An 8,111-nucleotide genomic window follows, 5' to 3' on the forward strand; every position below is an offset into this window, starting at 1 on the left:
CCTTACCTCTGCTGTTAGGATCCCAGGTCCGGCTCTCCCCCGTCGCCGGCAGCCACAGCCACCGCAGACCGCTGCCAATGTGGCCTGCCCTCGCAGTGTGGTATGCCGCTGTCCCGGCCTCTACACTTTCTCTCCTAGGCATGCACGCTGTTGCACCTAATTTAAAGGGCCCACAGTGGGAAAGTTCCCTATGGCCCGTAGAGATGACATCAGCCAGGGCGGATATATATACCCGGCCCTGACTCCAGCACTCTGCTCAACAACAGTTCTAGCTCAAATTTTAAGTGTGTCGTCTGTTTGTTCCTGATCCTGCGTTCCAGCTTACCTTCCTGATCCTGTGTTCCAGCTTTGCCTTCTGATCCTGCATTTCAACCTCGTCTTCCTGATCCTGCATTCCGGTCCAATCTCCTGTTCCTGTGCTCCTACCCCGGCTCCGTTCCTGCTCCTGCCCTAGGACTAACTTCCCAGTTTTTGAATCCTGCCTGGTACTTCATCTATGCTTGACCTCCACCTGCCCTGACCTTGTCTCTTCGTCCTGCCTGTTTGCTGCCTGTCCTGACCTCTGGTCTGTTCCTGGTATCGCCTGTCTGCCGCTCTAGCACCCAAGTGCTCAACCTGCAGGGAACGAGGGCTGGTAAAGGTGAAGCTCCAGTTGGGTCTTCACCACCTGCAGTGCCTCCTGATGACAAGGACCACTGGGGACCTTCCCTTGGTGGTAGTATCAACCTCGTCTCGGCTCAAGGGTCCATATACACAACAATTTTGTAACATTCATGCACATGTTATAAAATAGCTGCATCCATGTGCATGTGTCGGGAACCACGTGGACATGGACGCACGTGCACGTGACTGGATACCTTTAGTCAGATAAATTTTAACATAACAGGCTATATTTGCTGCTTAGGTTAAAAGTTATCCAGGTAAGAGTGCCCACATAATTGGAGTCTTGACTGGCTTTATTGAAAGGAATATATCCAGTTAAGTGGCTTTAGTGTTAAAAAAAAATAAAATTGCAGCATGGGTCTGGCAGCCTGAATTCTTGACTCCCACTCAATATATCAAAAAGGGGCCCTGATGGGCTAAGCCCCCTACCACCCTAAAACATTCCCAAATAAAGTTTACCTTGTGAAAAACTCTCCGGTGGTTGCTAAGTATAACCCCACCCTCTCTGTCTGGTGAAAATCAAATTGGAAGTCCTCTCCCTCCCCCACTCTCAAAGCAATGCTGGAAGCTGTCAGGTGTGGTCGTAAATACCAGGATCCTGGCAGCTAAAAGGGGTTTTCAGAGACATCAGGTGCGTGATAGGATTAGAACTCGGGTGGGGGTTGGGGGAGAGGGAGAGAGGGAGAAATAGAAAGAGGAGGGGGCTTTCCAATTTGATTTTCTCTAACTTGAAGGGTGACCACCCAAAGGAGAGGTTTTTACATGCTAAAATTTCCTTGGGGGAAGGGGAATTTGGCAGAGTTGGGGGCCCCATCCTGCAGGGCCAGTCTTCCATTAGTCAAACTAGGCAGTTGCCCAGAGCACCAACATTTTGGGGGCACAAAATCCTTCCAGCTTCCCAGAGAGGTGCTGTGCCAGAGCCCATACTGCCAAAGAAGGGAGTGCTGTGCTGGATCCACTGGTGCCGGCTGGAGGGTGCGCTGTGCTGAAACTGCCACCAACAGGTTAATAAGGGAGAGGGTGCATTACCAAAGGTTCACCTAGGGTGCCAAATACTCTTGTACTGTCCTGCATCCCAGCAGGATCCCTTTTGATATATTTGGTGGGGGTTGGGGATGTGGGCCGCTAAGTCCATGCTGCACTTTTTTTTTTTTTTTATACTAAAGGCATTTACCTGGCTAATCTCCTTTGAATATAGCTGGTTAGGCCTCATGATATCATCCAGCAGCTGGATATCTTTAGGCCTGCTCTGAATCAGACCTAAAGTTATCTGGCTAACTTGTCAGTGTAATGAACGAGGGGGTTCACATGCACTGAAGCAGCTAGGGGAGGATAAAGCCTGATGGACCAGGAAATACAACTGCTAGGAGTTGGCTAGGGAGTGATTAAAACCTGGTGGACCATGAAACACAAGCTTGCTGCCTGGGTCCTCTGCCACCTGCTGACAATTCTCTGAACAAGTATCTAGGTTCGGTTCTTCTCTCTCGTCTCTGAGTGCAGGCAGAGCTTAAGACTCGCAGTGATTATCTTGCAGACTCAGCTGTGTCTCTCCCCTATCAGTCCCACCTGTTTGCCTGGCTATGGGCTGACTCCTTTTGGATCCTCTGCTCAGGATCTCAGGACTACTTTTCCCAGTAGGCTTGTGTTCCTTGGTCCACCAGGTTTTATCATTCCCTAGTCAACTCCTAACAGCTTTGTGTTTCCTGATCCATCTAATTTTATCCTCTCCTAGTTGCTTCAGTGTGTGTGAACCCCCTGGTCCATCATAGCTGGATACAACTTAAAATCGGATAAATTAGCCAGATAACATTCCCCCGCTACATAATGCCCCTGGAATGCCGCTTCTTTATCTGGCTAGATTTTAGCAAGATAAGTGCCCCATATTCAAAAAGTTGGCATTTAGCTGGATAACTTATAAGTTATTCAGGTAAATGCTTTTGAATACTGACAGCATTAACAATTTCGGACTGATAAATTAATTAGCCAAATGCCTACTTGAACAGAAAAGCTTCATTTTTTCTAAAACATAAATAATTATTTCTTTTCTCATTTCTTTTGGAAATGTGTTCCATATTGGCCTCATAAATGAAAATATTTCTGGTGGGAATGACCCATCATTAAAATACCATCAAGATAGCAAACCATTCCCTCCAGTCCCTATAATTGGATGAAGAGTTGCTGGAAGACTGATGGGGATGACACCACTCCAAAACAAGAAACCTGTGAGGGAGTCGGTTGGACCATTAGATGACAGAGGGGTTAAAGGGGCTCTTAGGGAAGATAAGGCCATTGCAGAAAAACTAAATTAATTCTTTGCCTTCGTGTTTACTAATGAGGATGTTGGGGAGATACCAGTTCCGGAGATGGTTTTCAGGGGTGATGACTCAGACGAACTGAACGAAATCACTGTGAACCTGGAAGATGTAGTAGGCCAGATTGACAAACTAAAGAGTAGCAAATCACCTGGACTGGATGGTATGCATCCTAGGGTTCTGAAGGAACTCCAAAATGAAATTTCTGATCTATTAGTTAAAATTTGTAACCTATCATTAAAATCATCCATTGTACCTGAAGACTGGAGGGTGGCCAATGTAACCCCAATATTTAAAAAAGGCTCCAGGGGCGATCCGGGTAATTATAGACCAGTGAGCCTGACTTCAGTGCCGGGAAAAATAGTGGAAACTATTCTCAAGATCAAAATTGTAGAGCATATAGAAAGACATGATTTAATGGGACACAGTCAACATGGATTTACCCAAGGGAAGTCTTGCCTAACAAATCTGCTTCATTTTTTGAAGGGGTTAATAAACATGTGGATAAAGGTGAACCGATAGATGTAGTGTATTTGGATTTTCAGAAGGCGTTTGACAAAGTCCCTCATGAGAGGCTTCTACGAAAACTAAAAAGTCATGGGATAGGAGGCGATGTCCTTTCGTGGATTACAAACTGGTTAAAAGACAGGAAACAGAGAGTAGGATTAAATGGTCAATATTCTCAGTGGAAAAGGGTAAACAGTGGAGTACCTCAGGGATCTGTATTGGGACCGGTGCTTTTCAATATATATATAAATGATCTGGAAAGGAATACGACGAGTGAGGTTATCAAATTTGCGGATGATACAAAATTATTCAGAGTAGTTAAATCACAGGCAGACTGTGATACATTACAGGAGGACCTTGCAAGACTGGAAGATTGGGCATCCAAATGGCAGATGAAATTTAATGTGGACAAGTGCAAGGTGATGCACATATGGAAAAATAACCCTTACTGTAGTTACACGATGTTAGGTTCCATGTTAGGAGCTACCACCCAGGAAAAAGATCTAGGCATCATAGTGGATAATACTTTAAAATCGTTGGCTCAGTGTGCTGCAGCAGTCAAAAAAGCAAATAGAATGTTAGGAATTATTAGGAAGGGAATGGTTAATAGAACGGAAAATGTCATAATGCCTCTGTATCGCTCCATGGTGAGACCGCACCTTGAATACTGTGTACAATTCTGGTCACCGCATCTCAAAAAAGATATAGTTGCGATGGAGAAGGTACAGAGAAGGGCAACCAAAATGATAAAGGGGATGGAACAGTTCCCCTATGAGGAAAGGCTGAAGAGGTTAGGGCTGTTCAGCTTGGAGAAGAGACAGCTGAGGGGGGATATGATAGAGGTCTTTAAGATCATGAGAGGTCTTGAACGAGTAGATGTGACTCGGTTATTTACACTTTCGAATAATAGAAGGACTAGGGGGCATTCCATGAAGTTAGCAAGTAACACATTTAAGACTAATCGGAGAAAATTCTTTTTCACTCAACGCACAATAAAGCTCTTGAATTTGTTGCCAGAGAAGGTAGTTAGTGCAGTTAGTGTAGCTGGGTTCAAAAAAGGTTTGGATAAGTTCTTGGAGGAGAAGTCCATTAATGGCTGTTAATCAATTATACTTGGGGAGTGGCCACTGCTATTAATTGCATCGGTGGCATGGGTTCTTCTTGGTGTTTGGGTGGTTGCCAGTTTCTTGTGGCCTGGTTTTTGGCTTCTGTTGGAAACGGGATGCTGGGCTTGATGGACCCTTGGTCTGTCCCAGCATGGCAGTTTCTTATGTTCTTATGTACTGATAGGTCTGCTTCGGCTTTATTTTCAAGTACATCAATTCTTCCTCTAATTGTGCAAACAAATTGAGAAGATGAGAAAGAGGGTATGCTTCCATTTCTACGAGTGGTATGTATATCTGTCATTTTATAGTTTGTGCATAACTTTACTGAACCATCTGGCTATGGCACACAGACCAAATTTGCGACCCGCTCTCTCTATGTTTTTGGTTTAATTACTCTTTCTTCTTCCATCTCATCTAACTTTTCTAACACCTTTCCTCTGAATGTATTTGATATGTGTAACCCACCTTTAGTAAGAAGACAATGACACAATTGAAAAGTTGTCACTTGTGACACCGAAGGACTTCCAATTGGGTGCAGTCTCTTTAAGGGCTGTAAACATACTGGAGATTGTAGTCAGAAAGTGGCAGGTGTAGCCAGATCACCCTTTCCTCAGCAAGACAGAGGGAGTTCTCTGATTTGCTCTGCCCTGAAACTAAAGAAATTCTGTTTTAATTAAGTTGAGAAACAAACCATTCGTATCTGCATTCATGTGAATTGTGCTGGAGTTAGCTATGATTATTCCAGAGCCTTGTAATGGAGTTTCATCATTATTTTGCATATATAATAGTACAAGTTGTTAGGATTTAAAAATGTGAAAACTACTGTTAATAGTTGAATTACTACAAGCAATGTATTTACCCTTAAAAAATATTACATTTAAATGTTGATTATGTGATAACAAAGAGAGATGTGCATAATATGGAAGGTGTAACAATACAGAGGGTATGTTTTTTAAAAATGACTCCCTATCAATCTGTTTATAAATCAACCACACATATAGAGAGACCACATATTAACAATGTGTGTAGTATTTATTCAGCATATTTACATGCTCACCTATCCCAACAATCTAAAAAGCTATACTAGCACACACACACAATCCATACATACCAGTTAAAACAACAAGACTAGACTAATATTCCAACTTCCTGGTCAAAGCTGGTCTAAGCCGCGTGCCCCTTCGGCTTGTGCGGCTTAGGCTCCACACTGGCGGCGTCTGTTCGCCGGCGTGCCTCGGGTTTTAAAGTTCCTGGGCCCTGGTGTTGACATCGGTAGTAGGAGATCATCTGGCTTAATGAAAATCAAAAAATGCTGGATGAAATTTATCATTAAATCACCAGGGCCTCTGCTCTCTCCACTCACGCGGCAGGGGAACAGCTAGTTTGTTTTTTTCTCTCACCAGTGCTCCGAATCAGGATGGCTTGCTGTTCTCTCTCTCCTTCAGGTCCCCTCCAAATGCTGGCGTGCCTCGGGTTTTAAAGTTCCTGGGCCCTGGTGATGACGTCAGTAGCAGGAGATCAGCTGGCTGTAATTATTCACCCTCCACTCTCTCCACTCACGTGGCAGGGGAATAGCTAGTTTGTTTTTATCTCTCACCAGTGCTCCGAATCAGGATGGCTTGCTGTTTTCTCTCTCTCCTTCAGGTACAGGTCCCCCTATTTTCTATTTTTTAACCAGTTCTCACTCCACAATAGAAAATTGCCTTCTATCCCATGACTTTTTAATTTCCTGAAGAGTCTCTCAAGTGGTACTTTTTCAAATGCTTTCTGAAAATTCAGCCACACTATATCAGCTGGCTCACCTTTATCCATATGTTTATTCATTCATTCATTCAAAAAAATGTAGCAGATTGGCGAGGCAAGACTTCCCTTGGCTAAACCTATATTGATTTTATCCCATTAAACTGACTATATGTTCAGTAATTTTGTTCTTTATAATAGTTTCAACCATGTTTCCCATCACTGACATCAGGCTCATCAGTCTGTAGTTTCCTGGATCACCCTGGAACCCTTTTTAAAAAACTGATATTACATTGGCCACCCTCTGATCTTCAGATATTTTAGCTGATTTTAATGATAGTTTATAGATTACTAACTGGGTCTGCAGTTTCATTTTTCAGTTCTTTCAGCAGATTTATGCCATCTGTTCCAGGTGATTTGCTACTCCTTAGTTTGTCAAATTGCCCTAGTACATCTTTCAGGTTCATTTCAGATTTGTTTCAGTTCCTCTGAATCCTCACCTTTAAAGATTTTATCTGGCATGGGCATCTGCCTGAAACATCTGTTGAACGGGATCATTAAAAAAATAACCTTGAATGTACCCTACTTGTTTACTCCCCAGAGATAGACAGTGATGAGACAGACTTTCAGTTTTAAAAGCATAGCATTTATTAAGTAGCTTAGAGATCTTATAAAAGCTGGCAGGCTTTGTTCATTTCATTGCAAGCATACACAAATCAAGATAGCGGAACAATAAGGAAAATCAAGATTGTGTTTCCATACAGAAGTAAAAGGAGCCCCATTTTACAGAATATACTGTTCTAGGAGCAATGCCAATTACTCAATGTTTTAAAATAAGAACATAAGAAATTGCCATGCTGTCCATCAAGCCCAGCAGCCTGTTTCTAACAGAGGCCAAACCAGGCCACAAGAACCTGGCAATTACCCAAACACTAAGAAGATCCCATGCCATTGATGCAATTAATAGCAGTGGCTATTCCCTAAGTAAATTTGATTAATAGCCGTTAATGGACTTCTCCTCCAAGAACTTATCCAAACCTTTTTTAAACCCAGCTACACTAACTAAACTAACCACATCCTCTGGCAACAAATTCCAGAGCTTTATTGTGCGTTGAGTGAAAAAGAATTTTCTCCGATTAGTCTTAAATGTGCTACTTGCTAACTTCATGGAATGCTCCCTAGTCCTTCTATTATTCGAAAGTGTAAATAACCGATTCACATCTACTCGTTCAAGACCTCTCATGATCTTAAAGACCTCTATCATATCCCCCCTCAGCCGTCTCTTCTCCAAGCTGAACACCCCTAACCTCTTCAGCCTTTCCTCATTGGGGAACTGTTCCATCCCCTTTATCATTTTGGTTGCCCTTCTTTGTACCTTCTTCATTGCAACTATATCTTTTTTGACATGCGGCGACCAGAATTGTACATAGTATTCCAGGTGCAGTCTCACCATGGAGTGATTATAGAGGCATTATGACATTTTCTGTTTTATTAACCATTCCCTTCCTAATAATTCCTAACATTCTGTTTGCTTTTTTGACTGCTGCAGCACACTGAGCTGATGATTTTAAAGTATTATCCACTATGATGCCTAGATCTTTTTCCTGGGTGGTAGCTCCTAATATGGAACCTAACATTGTGTAACTACAGCAAGGGTTATTTTTCCCTATATGCAGCACCTTGCACTTGTGAAGAAATCAAAAGCTAGACCGATGCCTTGGAAATATTTTATTAAATAATGAAAGTGCCCGACTCTGGCCAAAGTTTCGCCTTATGACTGCAT

The 8,111-nt window shown here is 42.8% G+C and overlaps 1 long non-coding RNA gene across 2 annotated transcripts; it reads right to left on the reverse strand.

Annotated features, from left to right (window-relative positions):
* Positions 1-5,057: 5,057 nt before the first annotated feature.
* LOC115089497 lies at positions 5,058-6,043 on the reverse strand. 2 transcript variants are annotated; one of them, XR_003856117.1, is made up of 3 exons: positions 5,989-6,043; positions 5,700-5,875; positions 5,058-5,241 (listed from the first exon to the last, which is right to left on the reverse strand). It is a non-coding gene; the product is annotated as an uncharacterized LOC115089497 (long non-coding RNA). The 2 variants fall into 2 exon arrangements; XR_003856118.1 differs by having other exon boundaries at positions 5,700-5,879; positions 5,989-6,039.
* Positions 6,044-8,111: the final 2,068 nt, after the last annotated feature.

The sequence above is a fragment of the Rhinatrema bivittatum genome, chromosome 4, assembly GCF_901001135.1.
Source record: "Rhinatrema bivittatum chromosome 4, aRhiBiv1.1, whole genome shotgun sequence".
In the NCBI taxonomy this organism is placed as follows: Eukaryota; Metazoa; Chordata; class Amphibia; order Gymnophiona; family Rhinatrematidae; genus Rhinatrema; species Rhinatrema bivittatum.